The sequence below is a fragment of the Bactrocera oleae genome, chromosome 2, assembly GCF_042242935.1.
Source record: "Bactrocera oleae isolate idBacOlea1 chromosome 2, idBacOlea1, whole genome shotgun sequence".
Classification (NCBI taxonomy): domain Eukaryota; kingdom Metazoa; phylum Arthropoda; class Insecta; order Diptera; family Tephritidae; genus Bactrocera; species Bactrocera oleae.
The window spans coordinates 20,054,284-20,074,102 of record NC_091536.1 but is presented as its reverse complement, the minus strand read 5'-3'; positions in this window follow the sequence as shown (position 1 = coordinate 20,074,102).

The window sequence follows — 19,819 nt, the reverse complement described above, 5'->3', positions numbered from 1 at the left end:
AAGTGGATCATTAAAGTGCAGCATATAAAAATGCATATACTATACACATACGCTCAGCTATTTTTGTCTACGTGTTGCAAGTATGACAAACGATAACGGTCAGCAGGATGCCGCGCTGTCATTCTGCAGCGAAAACTCCTAAAATAAAACAATACAAATAATCAATAAAAATTCAAAAATAGTGCAATATAAAAGTATAAAGTAGTGGCAGACAATCAATTCCATTTTATTTACCGCTCTTCACGCCCTTCCCGCAGAGAGCTTTACGCTTCATTTCGCTGCAAACGACATTGCTTGGTTCACCTGGTGTAGCAATTCGCTTGACATTTGCCGAGATAGCCGGCTGAGTGAACGCCGCGCCGCCGCCTCTGCATTAGTGTACGAGCATGTTGCAAGAAACTGGATCAAACAACAACAACAGCAAACACAGCAAGAGCAGGCAGAAGCCATAGCAGAGCAAAGAGAGCACATAGCAGCATATAAAAACAATGCACAGTTGCACGGCAAAGGGGAATAAAATGCAAAAATAAACAACAATAAAGTATAAGTAAAGCATACGAAGCGTAGAAGTGGTCACAAATTGTGGCAAGGAGGAAGACCACAACGCACACACGACACTGAGCTGCCCACAACATGCGCGGCGGCATGCCACATATATGAATAGTGACAGCTGTTGCCAGTAACACATAAATGAAGTTAACAACAACAGCGACAGCGGCAACGGCAACAAAACCACCAACAAAACCAGCAACAACAACAGTTCGGAGCGACGTTTCATGGCATATTGATGAAAATCTACATTGACAGGCGGCTAAATGACAACGGCAAAGAGGATCGAACGCTGGCAAATGCAAATGCAAGTTATGGCGAACGTGCAAGCTAACCAAGAGCAATGTGCAACATGCGGCATGCGACATGCCCATGCAAATATGGCTCTGGCGGTTGCATGAAGATAAAGTGGAATCTGCGAAAAGACAGTAAAGTAGTAAGCAGAAATAAGGTAATAAGTTGAACAGAAATTATTGCAGTGCAACTACAACAACAAAGGTATTATACACATATATATGTTCACTAAGCTAAATTTCAGTGATTTTGAATAACACTGTTGTATATATCACTCTTCCACTTGCTTGCTTGATTCATTCGGCTTTTGTAGTTGTTTTTGCTCCTTAGTGTTGTTGTTATTGCTTTTTATTGACAAGCAGTGACCGTACTTGAACCAGAAAAAGCGCGCAAGGAAAGCGAACTTGCCATTTGAAATAGTTTCGTGCAGCGCAAAAACCGCAGCGGACAAAAGTGGGCGAATAAAGAAGTAGTGAAATTGACATGAAAGGAATGTAGAGAAATGTAGGTAGGTGGGTTGACGGGTCAGTTGCTATAAATTCTACTGTATTCGATTCGTTTTGGAGTGAATGTTGGAAGATTTAAGACCACCACTTTTGTCTTTTAGATAAATGTTGGTAGCAACGTTGCTTATTTAAGAGCAGTTCAGACCATAGGTAAGGGTAGCAGTAATTTCATTCGTAGGTTTGGTTTAGCATTGAAATTGACGCTGTAGTCTCTTTTGTGAGATCTCATGCTAATTACGCCTTTCCTTATACTGTGAGCGATTTCTAGCGCTGGCTAAAGATGTCTATCAAATTTGTCTAGTAGGCAGAATAATTTAAAATTCGCTTTTAGATTCTATTCAGGAAGCATTCGGCATTCTAACTAGAACATTCTAGCATTTTAACTAGAACTGAAAAGTCAGTAACAAAACCAAAATCGCAACTAACACTGCTTCAGCACGTTCATATTAATTTCTGCTGCCAATTACCTTAACTATATGCAATTGTTTAAAGAAAAACATTTACTTTCATATTCGCACAAACACATACACACAAACTCAAAGAGCTCGCTATTCTATCGTCACTTCTTTGCTGCACGTATTTCGCTTAATTTTCGCCAAATTATTAAGCAATTAAAATATTTGTGCATTCAAGTATTTAGTTTATCTGGTTTGCTGACTCTTTGGTCATTTGCTTAATTGCCAATGGCTAATTGTTAATTGCTAATGAATTGATTTAGCTCGATTGCCAATAACCGTAAATAAATGTATACGTATGTATGTAGCCCTGGCAACAACGGAAAATGCACAGGCATGGCAAAGCAAAAATTAAAAAAAAAATAATAATGGCTGTTAAACGAAAGTGAAACTGCGCCATAAACTCAAACACACATACATACATGCGCATGCGGTCAGACAATTTGTCGCGTTCGTTGCTTAAGTCTTTAGTTTAGCAGTGAAACCGAATTGTTGCAAAAAATTATGTTTGCTTTTGAACTCGCGTAGTGTTTCCTACTTCCTTGTAGAATAACAGCAGGTAAATGTTAAGTGGGTGGTCAAAATATGTCGGCTAATGGCATGTATAAATATGTAAATAAATTCGGTAAATTTATAAATCTGAAAATTCCAAGAATTATTGCGTAAGACATATAAATATTCAATCAACTTTAAACCACTACTAAATGCAAAAGATTATATAGGCGAAAATATCGATCAATGTGTGATTTAATATGTCACGATGAAATCCAGAGAAGATCCTTTCCTGATAATGGTACGTATATATATGTCAAAATTGGTTGAATCGGGTCAATACTTCCTTTAACTCACATATACCCAATATAAAGATTTTTGAACTTTCGGGTAACTTTATACCTCATATATCGGCCAATATGTGAGATATCTCAATGAAATCTCAAAACAATGTATACATCACTGTGTCTGTATTATTGTAATGTTAATAAATACTAACTTAATTCATGCCTTTAGACTAGAACACCCTATTAAGCAAACAGGTTACTTTAGAAGCTAAAAATTTTAAGATCAGCTCTTAAAAGCAGTTGCAGAAGATAAAATTTGTGAAAGTTCCTATTAAATTTATGCCTGTATGTTGTTTTATGTTTGAGCTTCTTCTTTGCGTAAACCCATCTTACTAACCGATTTAATAATAAATATAATCCTTAATTTATAAGAAAATCAATCAATAAATTTTAAACTGCGATACCTTGAACCCGCTTCATTACATATTTTTGTTAGCCTAAATGCAACTCTTCCAACAGCAAACATAATAATTGACACTACATCACCTTTTTGGTCAAATTGCTCACCCTTCTGTGACTAGTTAGAGCACACCCACGTAGTTGTTGGTGCGTTAGTGTTTTACCCAGCCACTTCATTACTATTCACCTTGACATTTCTGTTCGAATTTCATTAAAATTGGAGTCACGCTCAGCGCAATTAAGTCGACACACAGAACAGCACACCTCTGTAAACCGCTACTGTGTCTAGTTGGGCGTCAAAGTCTTGTGTTGTGTTGTTTGGTTTTTGTAGCTGTTGGTGTGTGTGTGTGACCTGGTGACGTGCAGAGACTGCTACTGTCAACTGTCGGCTACTGACGACGTTCCGTGCACCATCCGATGTCGCACGCCCGCCAGCTGTCGCTGCTCATTATAGTAGTTGATGCAGTCTCAGAGTCTCAGCGTCTTCTCAGCACACGTTCAACTTCTTTTATTGCAATGACAGCGCAAACACTTCCTACCTTTTCGCCGTTGACAGTAAATAGTCAAATAGCACAATTACTTTTTTTTTTAGTTCGGATTTTGTATTGTTGTTGTTTTTTTGTTGTAGGCATTATATTTACTTACACTTGCTAAAGCGTTTGCTTGCGAGCGTGCACGTGAGACCTTTCTTGCGCTGTGCAAGTCGTTGAAAAAATCTTTTCGTCATATGGAAAATTTTTTGTATATTTTATTTAGTTTTTCATTCAGTCATTCGTATTTGTGTGGAATGGAAGTACAACGCGTCGTCTCATTAAATTTTTAAACACGTACTGCACGTAATCGCGTCTGCGCACCCGTCATTTTAGCTCAGAGATGACAACGGCTGAGGAAAATGTTAGCTTAGTACACACCCAGTAGAAAAAGTCTGAGTAGAGACTTTTGATAAGAATACAAATAATTTTTTCGCACATTTTAAAGAAAAATTTAATATTCAAAGGGAAATAAATATTTTTTAAATTTTTAATTTTTTAACTTAAGCAAAGCGATCGCTTTACCTTATGGAATATGCTTTTTGGATTATGCTACTGGATGCGATATTTTTCCATAAACTGGCATCAGAGCTTATCTGTACCTCACTTAACATATTGATATATTTATTAACACAAGTAGCTATTCCTTGCATTCTTAAAAAATACTAGCATATGACCTCACTGGCCTTAAAATAACATTTTGAGAAAAAATTGCATTTATTGCACTTTCCGTGCGCCCTTTCAAGTCCTCACCATCAACTTAACGAGTTTCAAATTTTTACACTTCCGATACTTAGCAAGTCTTTTAGCTTTAGCATTTCAATTCCATTGTTTGACTTCAAATAATTGGCAAGCAAGTGTGACATCTTGCCAAGCAATTGAAACTCGCTTTTTTTTTTAATAAATAAATAACCGAAAATCATGCCGTAATTAAAAATAAAAGTCGACAAACTAAAATACCTAAAGCTGCTGTCTGTCATAAACGCACACATACGAGCGCAGTTAGCCATTTCGCTGCTGAGAAAAACGCAATTAGCTGGTTAACGCCAAGCGCGTCACACACTACAACAATAACAACCACACAGTGCAAGAAATGCCAAAGCTTGTAGATTTTTAATTAAAGATAGGCTAATTGAAAATTGTGAGCTAAAGAAAACAAAACATGCGCTCTCATCAAGCATGTACGCCTTAAAGGTGACAAAAACGGCGAAAGCAAAAAATACGGGATGAGAAAAATTTTGTTGAATGAAATGTCTGAATCTTGCCTTTGATGCAAATTACGTCTACAGCGAGTTGTGGAAGTAATTAAAAACTTATAATATTATTTTGTAGAATCTTTGCCCAATCTCAGTTCGTTGCCAGGACGTCAATCCTCTTAGGAAATGGTAAGTCTCCAAACGTATTTCTGCTCCGAAATGTTTGTCATCGGTCATTGCGCATTGCTTTAGGTTAAAAAGTTCCTTAGGACTTCTGCTCTGAACCAAATATAAAAAAGTAGCATAACAGATTTATCAGATTATAGGGAAAGAAAGTTGAAGACTCAAAGAAGTTCTATGACTTGAATAAAATTCATTGAAAAATCTTCAGCTTGCGAAAAAATAACAACAGCAAAAACGTTAAACTGATACTTATGTATGCTACATACTTGTATATATTGTATTTTTCGCTGTAGCGACATTTTCGGGCTGCCTTCATAACATTCGTCCGTTTCGTAAACCAAGAGCTTTAGTTAAAATAATTCAAGGCTCTGTGTAAAAACTACACTACTGGGTTTCATAAAATTCCATTTTTGTAAATTTAAGGTTTCCGGCTTGCAGTATAGTTGCAATATATTATATTTTACAGTTTTCTGCTGAGAAAAATTCCCTAAGTCGCACTTATCTTGCAACTTTATGTACGCCCTTGCAGCCAGCAAATTTTTGCCGATTTTTTTTAAAGCCCAGCCACTGTAGCCGCAAAGGAAGTAAGAATGATGGATAGAAGCAGCAGCAGCAACCTTCAAAACGTTGCACAAATTACTACTTGTACGTGATCATACGTACTTGCATACACACATACACACTTGCATATGTGTAGCCGTATTTTGTTTATCGCAAATTTACACAAGTGCATTGAAGCAGCGCTGAGGAGCATATAACGTAAATATGAGCTAGCTTTATTGCAGATTGCCATGACTGCCAAAATTACATATAATATTGAAGTTCAAATGTTTGTATGTATATACTTATATAGCGTGTGCGCATTAATATGGGTATGTGGCACCTTAAAAATGGTTACTGCTGTTGTTGTTGCCCTGCAGTAAGCACACATTACCTGTTCGTGTTTCTCTTAGCGGCTGCCTAATTTTAATGACGCGTGAAATGGTCGAAATGGAAAATGGCAGCAATTGAAAATCATTTTTCCGCCGACCCGAAAACAACCAACAAAAGCGCGAACAGCGCGCCGAAAAGGAGGCTTGGAAATCATAACAATAAAAAAGCATATAATTTGCGCCACCGCTTGACTGCAATCGCAATCGCCTCGACTGACTTTATATTACTGCAGTTTTATTGTTATTACCATTTTCATGATCATTGTTTTCGTGTGGGTGTGTATGTGTTGCAGGCCAAATAACTGTGTGCCAAAAGAAAATGTGGGCGTGCCTCGAAAGTTTGTATGCACAAGTTTGCAATTTTTGGGTGAGTCTTGGAGTAAAAACGAGAAAATGTAGCTCAAGAGATAAAATGAAATTGCTTTTTTTGTAATTTTTCATTAATTTTCACTTATTGAGTTGTGTAAAGTTATTGCTGAGTATTGCCATGTCCACGTAGTATTAACCTTTGTTTTTGGTTATTATTATTATTTTTTTAATATGGTTTTTATTAGCGATGGGGAGCTAAATTACAATTTTATTATTTTAAAAAATCATAAATTTGTAGAACAGTGTAAGACACCAGAAAATAATGTTTGAATGCATAATTGTTGCTTATACTCGTAAAGTTACTAGGAAAATATTTTCACGTATCTGCCCATATTTCACAAACTGTCCTTGAACTGGTACTGTTTTGGTTAATTTGTGACAAACGCGGAAACATTTTTACCTTAATATACAGAGCTCCCCAATTCGAAGCTCGATCGTGGTGTGACATAAAATGAGTGAAAGAAAAGATCAGTGGGGGGACAAATTGTGAAAAGATCACAACACTGATAAACAACAAATCTACGAAAACATCTTAGATTTTGTTATTTCTTTGATAGACTACTATATAAACAATAAATGTAGGCAGGGTAATTTTTTCAAAAACGCAATAATGGAAACGCATTTAAAATGTAGCCTACATTTTGGCGCAATTTCATATACATCACACTAAAATTATCATATATTCAAAAGACAAATGTAGAACTAAGTTCAAGTGCGAATATCAGATGATATTATTTTGGATAAGTTAGTTAAAATGTGAAAAATTCTGTGAGACGAATTCTAGTAAATTAGTACTGTAGTATTGAGTTGAGGTGTATTAAAATGGAAGTGAACAGAAATAAGCAACCGTCTAGGAATCCGTATAATATTGTATAATACATTATACATTTATACCATTAACATTGCAACAAGCTTTATTAAAAACCTGATATTTTGACGTGAAAATTTTTGATTGAAAATTTGAAATTTTTACGATTTTTAGTCTAAACAAGAAGAAAAATATATATTTTAAACAAAAAAAAAATAATACAATATGTTTGAGTAATAAGAAGATAAGTTTACACCTAGTTTGTGAAAGAAAAAACGTGAAAAATAAGAATAAAAAAGCCAAAAACTTGGATATTAAAACTTTTCACTTACATTATGAGCTTATGTGAAAATGGTGTATATACAAAAGTTATAGATCTTTTCATTTCCTACTCCGACTTCAGATTGCCGGTAAATTATTTCTGTCATCTTTCGTTCCAATAGGTTTCATCCCAATATGATTTTTGTTTTCTTCAAAATTTATCTACCCCGCTCTATTACATATTCTAACTGTTTGAAATCGTTTTATATGAAATAATTTTTCGATGCAACGGTTTAAAGAAAAATTACAAATTATTAATTACGTCTTGTGACGCTTCAATGCTTCTAAGAAAATGTAAATTTCTATTTATTATGCGTTTTGCAAGATACTTTTGTATTTGCTGCTGATAAATATGGTAAATAAATTTCTGTAAAAAGTACGAAAACATTTAATTATAAAACTCATTGTTCAGCATGCAAAGTTTATAGACGCAAAAACCGGATCTATAAATAAAAGTGGGCACCAAAAGTTTAAGCACTGGGAATGAGGATATACAATAGCACAAATTTATTATAAATATATATTTTTTTAATGCATGTGCATAGTAGAGCAAGTAATTTTACTAGCTTACAAAAGCTCATATTAAAAATTAAAAAAAAAACACACACAAAACATAAGTAAAATTAATGCACAGAAATTCATTAGACATATATATGCCTTATTGTTATACATAACATACATATACTACCGCACACGCATATACTCGTATGCACCACTTGCGTCACTCGCGCGAGCTTTTGCGCACTTGTTCGACTGCTCCAACAATGACCTCTGCGGCCTTAACAACTTATGAATAAGCGCATGTATATATACATATGTGTGTGTATAGGTGTGCGTTAATTTAAAGCAGTTAGTCTGAATGTGCGCATGTATGTGTAAGCGTGCGCGTGCGTCGTGAAACGGACATGCCAGCGACAACACTCATACGCCACGTCTGACCGCAAAAGCCGCGACTGACAACTGCAGACTGCGCGACGCAGTCGTTAGAAAAATAAACATAATTAAAGTAATAATTGCGCCATTTAAAAGCGTGTACAAGCGACCAGTGCTGTTTTTGTTTTTTTTTTTTTTAAGTTTAATTAATTTTTTATTTTTACTCATTTATATTTACTCTGAGTTAACTAGCAGCTGATTATATTCCCGTAATGCTAAGGTGCATATATAATATTCATTTAGGTGTGTGTATTTGCTGCGCATGTGCTCTAGTGTGTCGTAAAAGATACAGTTTTAACATTTACATTTTCTGCGACAGTTCCATTATTTAGTTTGAACTTTACTTTCGTCTTAGTCAGCTATTTTATTTAATATACTGCATATGTATCATAAATATCAATTTATAACAGCCAATAATTCAATGAATTTATCACCTGAAGGGTTAGCTAATGCTCGTTAATTGCTATTAAAGTAATTAGTCGTTTAAGTTTATTTTATATATAGACTGTTAATTGATAGTTGCCTTTAATTGTACACGTGTAAACGAATAAAATAAATACAAACTAGTTTATAATATACCTAATGTCCTATTGCTTTGAGTCAATGACCGATTCTAGAGTTTTACTTTCCTTGCAAACACTTTTGTAAATATTTTTTTTAGTATTTTTGTTTTTTATACAAAATGTATATAGGTATTGTTTACTGTCAAAAAAATAATATTTTTTCATGTTTCAATTTCTTAGAGCAAGAGGAGTGTGGCTCTGCTTCTAGGTAAAGTTTGTTTTCTACTCTTAGTATTACAGGCAGCCACAAGAATATGGAGGTAGATTGAGGAATGCCTGCATCTCTTCCCATAGCATAGCAATATTTTGAGAGAAAACAAAACCATAACATATTGTGATATTGATAAGAATTTTAATTTTTCTAAGCTAGACTGGAATATATTAAACCAATGTTTAATGGGAGACCACTTGTGGGGATGTTTCTTTAGTGTAGAGTGTGGACCTCAAAAGAGCTGATTAATAACAAAACTCAATCAAGAGTGGTCACCAATAAATCAAGTTCATCAGACCAGACTCTTCTGCAATAAAAATAAATTCATGAAAAGGACCAGAGGACCTGTGAAATGGGGAATATATATTGGCTGGCAAATACTGACAAAAAATCACTAACTTTGAAATTTTTTTTTTTATAAATAAACTTAACTTTTCTATTGTAATTTTTAAAACACTAAGTTAACCACGAAGTTTGTAATACCCAGAAGGAAACGTGTGAGAACATATAAAATTCACATTATACATAAATGATCTGTGTGACGTGCGGAGTTGATTTAGCCTTGTCCAAGCTGGTCCCTCAGTTTTTGAGCTATCGTTTTGAAATTATGCACATGTCCTTTTCTCACCAAGAAGCTGCTCATTTGTCGGAACCGCCGATATCGGACCACTACAGCATATAGATGCCATATAAACTGAAGGATCGACATCAATTTCTTGTACGAAAAGCCTCTTCATTTAAAGAGATATCTTCACTAAATTTGACATAGCTTATTGTTAATGGCAATGATTCAAACCCGAACAAATTGTTCGAATCGAACAATTATAGTTTATAACGGTCACACAAACTGACAGATCAAAATCAAGTTCTTGCAAGAAATCTTTTTTATTTGTGAAATAATTCGGTGTGACCGAAGTTAATGTTTTTTCTTTTTTTTTAAATTTTGCAGTAAGTGTTTATTTTCTTTATTAAAAATAATGACTTAAATGATTTTTTGTAAAATCGAAAGCGAGTGTTATTATACATTTACACAAGCAGTTGAGTGCACTAATTATCTCATTACATTAACTTCAGAAATTATTAAATTCATTCAATATTATTAATTTTTATTTTCCATTTAACTGTGCATTTTCCTCTATAAATAATGTGACTTTATTGTTGTTGTATGCTGCCTACAACTGCTATGAATAAACTTGCTACATAATGACACTGACAGTGGCAACCAAAAATCTGCAATTCCAGCTTTTGTACGCGCATAACAAAAGAAGTTGCACCTCAATAACTTTTTTCTTGTGCCAGAAGCTCAGTAAAAAATAACTAAAAGTTAAGTTTATATATACATACGCCGACCGTTTGCTCGCTTTGTTGCAGCTGGAATGGAAAATGAAAAACGACGCCATAAAAATTAATAGACAGCAGCCTAAACATTGCCAAGCGAACACCAAGAGTCCCATGAAAATACATTTTAAAAAAAATATGAAAAGGAAAAATGGCAATAAATATTTGTATATGCATAACAGTGCGAGTATGTATTTGCGTGTGCGTGCTCAAGAAAAGCAGCCAGAGCAGCAGCAGCAGCAAATAATAGTGTGTCCGCCACCTAAGGTGTATAAACTTAAATGAAATGCATGTGAATGAGTGACTTTAAGCATGTGCGCTGGGCAGCTATTGTGTGTACTTGCAGGTACATATATGCATGTGTGTGTTTGTATGTGTTAACGGAGTTTGGCATGGGCGCGCGTTTGTGTCCAAAAATGCGTTTATCGCGCACAAAAATGCTAAAATCGTGACTGAACTGATTGAGGCTGAACCGCTAAAGGTCCAAGCGATAGTGGCGCAACAGAAAAAATTATGTATTTGCACACATACACACATACGTACATCGGTTTATAGTTAGATGAGCGCAGAGCAGCAACACACACCCCTGCTTTTAAGTTGCGCGGCTCAGCCACACCACTAGCATACAAACACACACACACAAACGCGCCTTTTCGAAATGGCACAATATTTAATATTTTCATATCTTTCCGATGTTTCACGTGTTCGGCATTTTTAAGCTTTTTTTGATTTAAGCTTTGGTTTCTTTCAATCTTTTTGCTCAGTTTTTACAAATATTTAGGTGGCGCTGTTCAAATTGCTTGCACATACACATACAGGCGTACAATTTTCCATGTTCGAGTTTATTTCACTTTTTTCATCTTGCTCGATTATGTTATTTTGTCTTTTGCTGTACTTTACAACCATTTTTTTCTTATGTTTCTTTTTGGTTTTTTGATTTACTAATATTTTTTGTTTTTTTTTTTTTTTGTGTGTTTTTCTTTATGTTTCTTTAAGTTACCGCAGTTTTTGCTAATTTTTTTGTTGTTGTTGCAGTTTTCTGGAATTTTTGTGTTTCGCTGCAAAAATCACTAAAATGACAGCCGTAATGCGCTTCAGTTGTCTGCCGACATTTATAGCGGCTACCGCGCAAACAACAGTAACAGCAAAGTGCTTGGGAGTTGTCAAAAAGAACAAGGCCGGCAATAGTAGACACTACCTTAAAAAGCTTCTTTCGCTTTTTTCCGTAAATCATCTAATAAAATTATTGAAATGTTTCCTGCATTTCTGACGTACAACTTATTTAATCGATGTTTTAGCGTGCGCACACGTAGGGCAAAATTTTACAAATATAGTAAACACAAACGACAAGATTCGCCGATTTTGTGCAACCGCAAGTTTGTGATCAATTAAATATGTTCTGTAGCAAAACACATTCATTTCATATATAATTTCTTAATAGCTTTGTTCATACATAAATCATTTGGGGACAGGTTCGTTTCTTAAGTCTTTTCTTTGTTGGAAAAGATTTTATTTGATAGTGGGACATTTCGCTATGTTAAGGTAAGAAGTGGCTAAGTTCGGCTGCGACCGAACATTTTATACTATTGCAATTTTGAGTAGTCAAAGGGGGGGAAATACTTTCAGGTGTTGCAAAACTTTATATTAAACTAGGCGAAAGGTTGCCCTGATTTCATACATTTTAAGCAAGAGAATACACTGTTATTAGAAAGAGATTATTTCAGAATTTCATTAAAATTTCAAACAAATTGATCGTTAGATGCAGTATAAAGTGAACAGTAAGTTCAAAAATAAGTCTAAGGAAAGTATACCGATTTTACCCATTTTTGACGCAAACGCATGCTGTCATCACAAAAATATTCTACCCGAATTCAATACTAGACCTCATAGATTGACCAATATGTTCAGTAATAAACACAGCCATATCCTCTGGCGTCCAAATACGAGTATGTGGTGTCTGGGTGCTTGAAAGCTTATAGTCCGATTTCAACAATTTTTAGACATAAGACGAAAAAGCTTGAGAACACTATTTTCTTTCAGCAAGTTAAGTTAATTTAACTTTAACTTTTTGGAAGATATGTACATACAAATACTTAGGGGCGTTGCCACGCCTATTTAAAAAAAAAATTAAACAGCAGGTGTTCCTTATTACTGCGATCTTCTGTGCCAAATTAGATTTATGTATCTTAGTTAGCTTCGTTATGGCTTCTTTTGGTTTTCGTTTAATGGCATGTCAACCAACTACAAGTGTTGCGTTGAAAAAACAGGATGATGTACAATTATATGAGGAAATCGAGTCGCCGATTGGTGTGACAAAGATACGCGAAGCGTTGGACCTGGCGCTTGTCATGTCAAAGTCAATTCCGCCCGGGCGCGACAAACGCACCGACAGCTAGCGCGCTGGCTTTTTAGCAATGCGCGTGCGAAAAATTGCGACAACGGTATTTTTCTAAGCGCTGCAACTAAGTAAGACAGCAACAGCATTTATTTCATTTTTTGTCTACCAAACATCTTGTTGCTGCTGTAGTTCTCGCACAAATCAATTGATAATTCATAAGCACAGTCGGCGGTTCGATAGTGCTGCCATTTTTGGGCTACGAAAACCATGCTGCTTTACAAAATACCCAGCGCTAGCAAAAAAGAAGCAGAAAAGGCAAGCAAATTACAAACGAATATTTTCAACAAATGAAGAAATAATGTGAAAGCAAAAAACACTGTTGACGTTGCTTGCACGTCACTGCGGCCATTTGGCGTGCAACAAATAAACACTTTTTCGATTTCTTCGTTATATTTTGCAATAAACCGCACACAAGAAAAGCGCCAGCAGAATAATAGCATATAAGTAAAAAATTAACACAAACATTGTAAAAATCAGCGAAAAGTCCCAGCAGGTTCCAAAGCATCAGCAGTAACGCAAACTACTGGGCCGCTCCTATTGTTGGCCAAACGCTGAGATGTCATTCTCAATTTGTTCCAGCACAGCTAAAGTATTAATATGCTCATATCGAGCAACAATTTTCACATCAAACTTACACGCTGTTATTGTTGTTGTTTTGTTGCAGCATACCAGTCGGCGTTTTAGTTGCCAATGTATTTGTTTGGCTTTTGTCGGCGTAGCGTTGGCTTGTAAGCGCTTGTGTCTGGAGATTTGGCTGCAATTAAAGCGAGGTTATAGAAAAATTTACAGTAACAATGAAAAAGTAGTAGAATTATTGTATTTAAAAAGCGCACGCAATTACGTGTAAAGCGCATAAAATATATGTACTCGTATATTTGTAGGTAATTTACGGGGAAAAAATGTAATTATGTGCTTGTTTTGTTGAGTATTTACCACGTTATAATCTGGATTTTTATATTGTTTCCAAATAATAGATTTACCCAGCACTTTTCCTGTGACAGATACTCTAGGAAAAAACTTTTATGGCTGAGAAACTTTTTAGCAGAGTGTGAGGCTAGAGTCCTACTTTCTTGCATTTTATTAAAACAATATAGTCATTCAATGTTAGAATGGTAAATTTTGGCAGTTGTAGTGTTTTTTTTACTGTTTTAGTATAATTTATTTCATTTACGAATAATAATCTGTCTCAAGCTTCGTTGATTTCAAAATTAGCTTAGCTGTTAGCTCCTAAATGTATACTTTCAATAGTTATATTCAGCATTATCGATAACACAATTCAAGGCTCAGTCAACACAAATCGCTGGAGATTACTTTATTTTAATGTGATATATACTAATTTACACGAAACTGACTATAACTTTGTGCTTCGAAGATAATTCAAAAAGATTTTAGGTTTTCAACAGAGTCAAAGCTTTGAAATATAGCCTTAAAAAAAATAACAAGAATATTGAACTGGAAAAAGTACTACGAAACAGCACCAAATTAAGATATCGATCTCCAGCACTTCAAATCATAAATCTTTTCCCAAGAACAATTTTGAAAAAAAAGATTTGGTGAAGAGTTTTGAGATACAATTAGCGGTAAAGTCATACTAACTTTTAGTTGAAAAATTTACACCACTAATTGGAATATAGTTTAAGAGTTCAGATTTGCTGGCATTCCTGCTTAGCAGTTTTCAAATGTTTTGGTTGGGGGCTTTATTCATAACGGGAGTTCGTTTAGTTGTAGTGAGCGAACAGATAATCACCTCATTGTTGAACTGCCAGTCGCTCGTTTATTAAATTATGCCCCACATAACCTTTTTGCGTAACAATTTTTTCGAAAGCTGTCACGCCAATCGAATTTTCCATCACAAAAAATTGTTCAACTGCCAATTCAGTCATTATAATTAACAATTCATTTGCGATTTCCGATGCTTACTTAGTTCGCACATTAACTTTTACTTTGCATTTGCATGCGCTTTGTTCTCTTTGTTTACACTTTTGTTGTTGTTCCTTAAACAAATATATATGACTACACTTTTGTTGCGACTTAAGTGCCGCTCTGTTCCGTTGCTATAGAATTGCGCGCCTAGCTTTGTGTGTGGCTGCGCGGCTTAATTGTAATGCTAAACTAATAATTACATTTTTGCTTTTAGGCAAATAACACACGCAACACTAACTAAATTAGCATAATGAATTTCGAATGTTGTAACAACAACAGCAATGACATATATATGGTTGCGTTGAGCCAATGGTAAGCGCAGAAATGCGCCAGCAGGCAGAGACAAAAGAAAAAGAAGGTTTATTAATGAATGAAATAATTTAATGAGTGAACGGCGCGTTAAGCTTCACATTTTTTGCAAAATTTCAATAAAATCGAAAATGTTGCGCGACTTTTCATACACGCGCAGGCATTTAGCGCCTTCATAATGCGGTCTAAACATAGAGCTTTACCACCCTTCCTTATACCTATTTTATATTAAAATATTTGATTTATGTGTCTTTTGTGACACACAAAATTTGTGGTGCTTTTAGGCCTCAAATTGTCAAGCCTCGTTGCTAAGTGGGCAGCAGCAGCGACAGCAACAGAATTGGCGACAGTATTTTTCTGTTGCTCCCACTTTGTATTCAGTGTGGTGCATCGGCTTAGTGCATTTGTGGTTGCATGCCAGCGCATTACTAACATTTTGCTTCATTGTGCGGCTGCTTCATATTTTTTTTATGTTTTGACGCTTTTCTAAATTCTGTGCGTTGATTTAGTTACCTCGGTGCGTTGAATTGGAAGAAAAATCGCAAATGATTTATTATGCATGCTTGATTTAGTCTCGCGGTTTGCTGCTGCTTGCCGGCGCTTGACGTGGGAAAATGGCTATGGTATTACAATAGCGGCATTTGAAATAGATATTTAACTTTATGCGCATGTTTACTTTTTTTAAATCTGGTCTCTAATTGTGTAATGAAACAGGTAGATTTGATTCCGGTGTGAACTGAAGATCTGAGAAATTTGAAAAGAAGATGTAAGAAATATTGTGTTTTTAAAGCAACTACAGTAATAGTTATTGGAATGGCATCACATTCCCTATTTAATGGGTCGTGACAGATCTCAGAACATTTTACCCTTAAAATAGTGTTACCATATTTTCTAGGATGCTAGAAATCACTATATATTGCTTAAATTCCGAACATGCCTAGATTACCAAACATAATACTAAACAATTCCTTCAAACACCCAAAAATAGAGTCGAAAAGTAAAGACAGTCAAAAAGTAAGCACTGACGTGATTCAATTTATTAATTTTCCCCATTAAGGTCAAATTAAGATCAAACACAACGTTTATCCATTCGCGTGGGTATTATTGTAATTTTTCCACGTTATCATCCCGGAGTAGCATGAGGTCTCCCACAGCTAGAGTGTGGCTTGTTTGCATCAGCTTTTCAGCTCGGTGTTCTGCAACGCACAAATTAGATAAAATATAGATTTTTATATTCAATAAAGCCAACTCGGTATGACTAAGTCGGTCAAGGTATTATTCAATCATCGCTTATCACTTAATGAAGTGGCTACTAGGACCTCTTAAGGTCGATAATCTTCTAGTCTAGCATATTTAGTGTGGAGTTAGTGCGTAGAAGTATCAATTGGCTTACTGTTCTTTCGTTCTTCTTCCGGTAGATAATCTTACAGTTATACCAAAATTTTTTGGTGTCAAGTAATTGTATATAATAATTTTTAGATCGCCTCACAGCAAAATTCGGTAGGCGTCTGGCTGCTCCTGATCCTAAAATACAAATATTCGCCTGAATCATTGGTCCAAATTGACGTTTCTTTCCAGAATTCTTCTAATTCCATAGGACTGCTAACCTGTCAGTTTTGTTGCAGGTTTTCGTCTACTATCCTCATAACCACTGCACTTTTCACCTAGTTTACTTCGAAGTCAACCATAAGTGCTGTGGATTCCCAAATATTTCTCAGCAAAGTAGACACCCATCCAATTCCTCCGTTTCATTGGTGAAATTTCTTTCCAAACAATTTGAGTTCAAAATAGCAGCAAATTTGAATCAGTGTGGTAAAATCTTAACTACAAATAACACACGCAAGCCGCATTGTTGTAGGAAATTAACACTTGTCAACAGCAACAAAATTTCTTCATTTCATCTTGCCACGTTTTCATTATGCATTCAACTCTCATGCAAAGGTGTTGTAAATTATTTAATTAAGTGTAACAATTACAGATGTCTCAGGGCGATAGCCGACACACAATGCTACATTTATTTCGGTCTAGTGCTGTGCTATAATTAACAAATCTCCATCTTATTAGCAGCCAGCTCTGCTGCGCCAAGGCTGAAAGACTCGGAAGTGGCGTGGTAATTTTCAATGCAAAGGTTAAAATTGCGCTCATTGTTTTATTACGTTATCTTCACGCAGGAAGTCAAAGTATAAACAGAGAAAAATGTATGTAGAAGTGTGTAGGTGACACCGCAAGTGAAATGAATACATCTACGCATACTGTAGTGACTTGCTAATTTTGATTTCTAGCAAGAGGCTGCATTCAATTTTTTGCATAATTCTTCTTCAATGAAAATATTAAATATTTTTTATACTACAAATCCAACACCTCTTCTTTCTACTCAATAATAATAAATGGACTTATGAAAACCTATGCAAAGTTACAGAAGCGTTCAGCAGTCACCGCTACTAATTTTTATAACTCTTCTAATTTATTGCAGTCTTGCTACAACCTTTGTCTAATCACACTAATAATAGAATTAATGCATTCTTAAATCATCTTAATGTCATTGTAAATGTGCTGAAAGCTTAGTGGTAATTAAAATAATTATAGAATAATACTTTTTAATAAAGCATCAATAAAAAAATAATTACTACCTATCTTAGCAAGTATGATTCGTTATGCTAGTTGCTTTGCTATTAAAGCAGTTAGGGATTAATAGAGTTAGAAAAAACGCTAATTTTAATTAATGCAAAGTCTTACGTGTCAAGTGAAATCATACGATTGCGATTTGAAATATTTAGGAATTTCCAATTAACATTACAACTACACAAGTTTAATTAATAATTACTTTTAATACATAACCTATATAAATGTAAGTACATATATATTGACTTCTATCTTGAACATCAAATGATTAACGGTAAGCTTACTAAGCAAAAAACACTGCATATACTGGTGATTCGACGCACTGTAATTGAAAGATAGGTATTTGAGAGAACAGAAATATCTTAGAGGAATCTTGCTTAACGAAATGTAAATCACAATATATCGCATCTCAACGGCTCGACATAATCATTTCAGTATAATCTATGTACTTAAGAATAAAATTTCATTTGAAAACTTCTTGAAGGTTAAAAAAAAAATCTAACAAATAAAAAAAATATATATATATTGCATTAAGACTGTATAGATAATCGCCATCTCTTAAGCTTTTCTTTAATTAGTCCTGTTGAGCTAAAAAGATGCTGTGTCCTACGCACTTCCGCGTTTTCTTCTCTTTACATTTTTGCGTCGTGTTCCTTCGCGTTACATTTTGATACGTTTTTTTTTAATTTCTGTGTTTCTCTAATGATTTATGAGATTTTGTAGAATAAAAATTGCCATTGCCAGCAACCGGTTATCCAATTCACGCTATTTCCCTGCTATAAAATTATAAAATTAATATTTTTATTATATCTGGTATCTTATCGCTCCGCGTGAGAGCAAAGCGCTACCTTAGAATAAATTAATATTTACATTATAATAAATATTTAATATAATAATTAACATTCATATCACTGATCTGACAAAATAAATTAAAAAAAAAGTTTTTTTTCATATTTCGATAGACTATATCTCTCAAAAATAAATATGTTTACTACATACTAAAAAATACTTTAAATTGAAATCTCAAATAGTTTTTAAATTACAGCGTTCTAAAGTATAATAGCTCAATTCAATCAGCTTTATAAGTTTATCTTTAAACACGTTTTTCGCAAAATTGTATCTCTTAAATTTGTTTGAGTGATTTCTCAATGATAAATGATATGATCCCTGTTAAATTTTTTTCTTTCTACAAGTATATACGAGCAGTTATCCATGAAGTGAGATATGCGTTTTTTGATCTGGATACTATCTTCTAGTAGAGAAGTTTTTTTTAGGCGGGAATTACTGCAGCAGTAAAAAAGGTTTTTTTTTAGAGCGATTGGAGATCGCGTGTAACTAGAAAAATATTTGAAAAAAAAAAATGATCAAAAAAAAAGAATAATTATTTATGATTGTTTGTAATTGGAGTGGATTTTTAAAATAAAATTTATAATGATCAGGGTTTCTGAAATATTGTTTAGGGAATATTGTATGCAACTTCAACAGCAACATTAACAACAACAAGGTGAACCGAGAGCAAATCTCAGACCTTCCTCTTGTAATTGACTTTTATGCAAGCGAAACGTTAAGAAAATACCACTCTGATTAACCCCAGTCAAATTTTGAACCCTTCAAGTACCACTCAGGTGCCCTTTTATATAATAGAGTATTTAGCACACATATGTATATTCCCTTGACATGTGCAGAAAATATATATAGGTATCTCTATGCTGTAACAGTAACTGCAATGTGATTTCTTTGCTCGTCGCACCTTAAAATTATGGCATACATTTGCCGCAAATAACTATTGCTTATTTAATTTTCCGTTAGCTGGCCAGCAATTACCGCAAAATTAACAGGAACTTGACAACAAATGACAATAGCAATTAACTTAAAAGACACTACGTAATAAACACTAACCCACGCACACATAGACACACTTAATTGTTAGACAAAAGCAATTTGATTATGAACATTTATAATATAAATACTTAAAGTGGAATTTCATATTTAATTCATGCACACAGCCAACTGCAACAAGAACAACGCGTCAGCGGAATCAAAGTAGAATTTTCTGCTGACCAAATAAAGTAGTACAAACAAACACAAAGCAAAAAAAAAAAAAATATATAAATAGATAAAACAATATAACAAATGCTCGA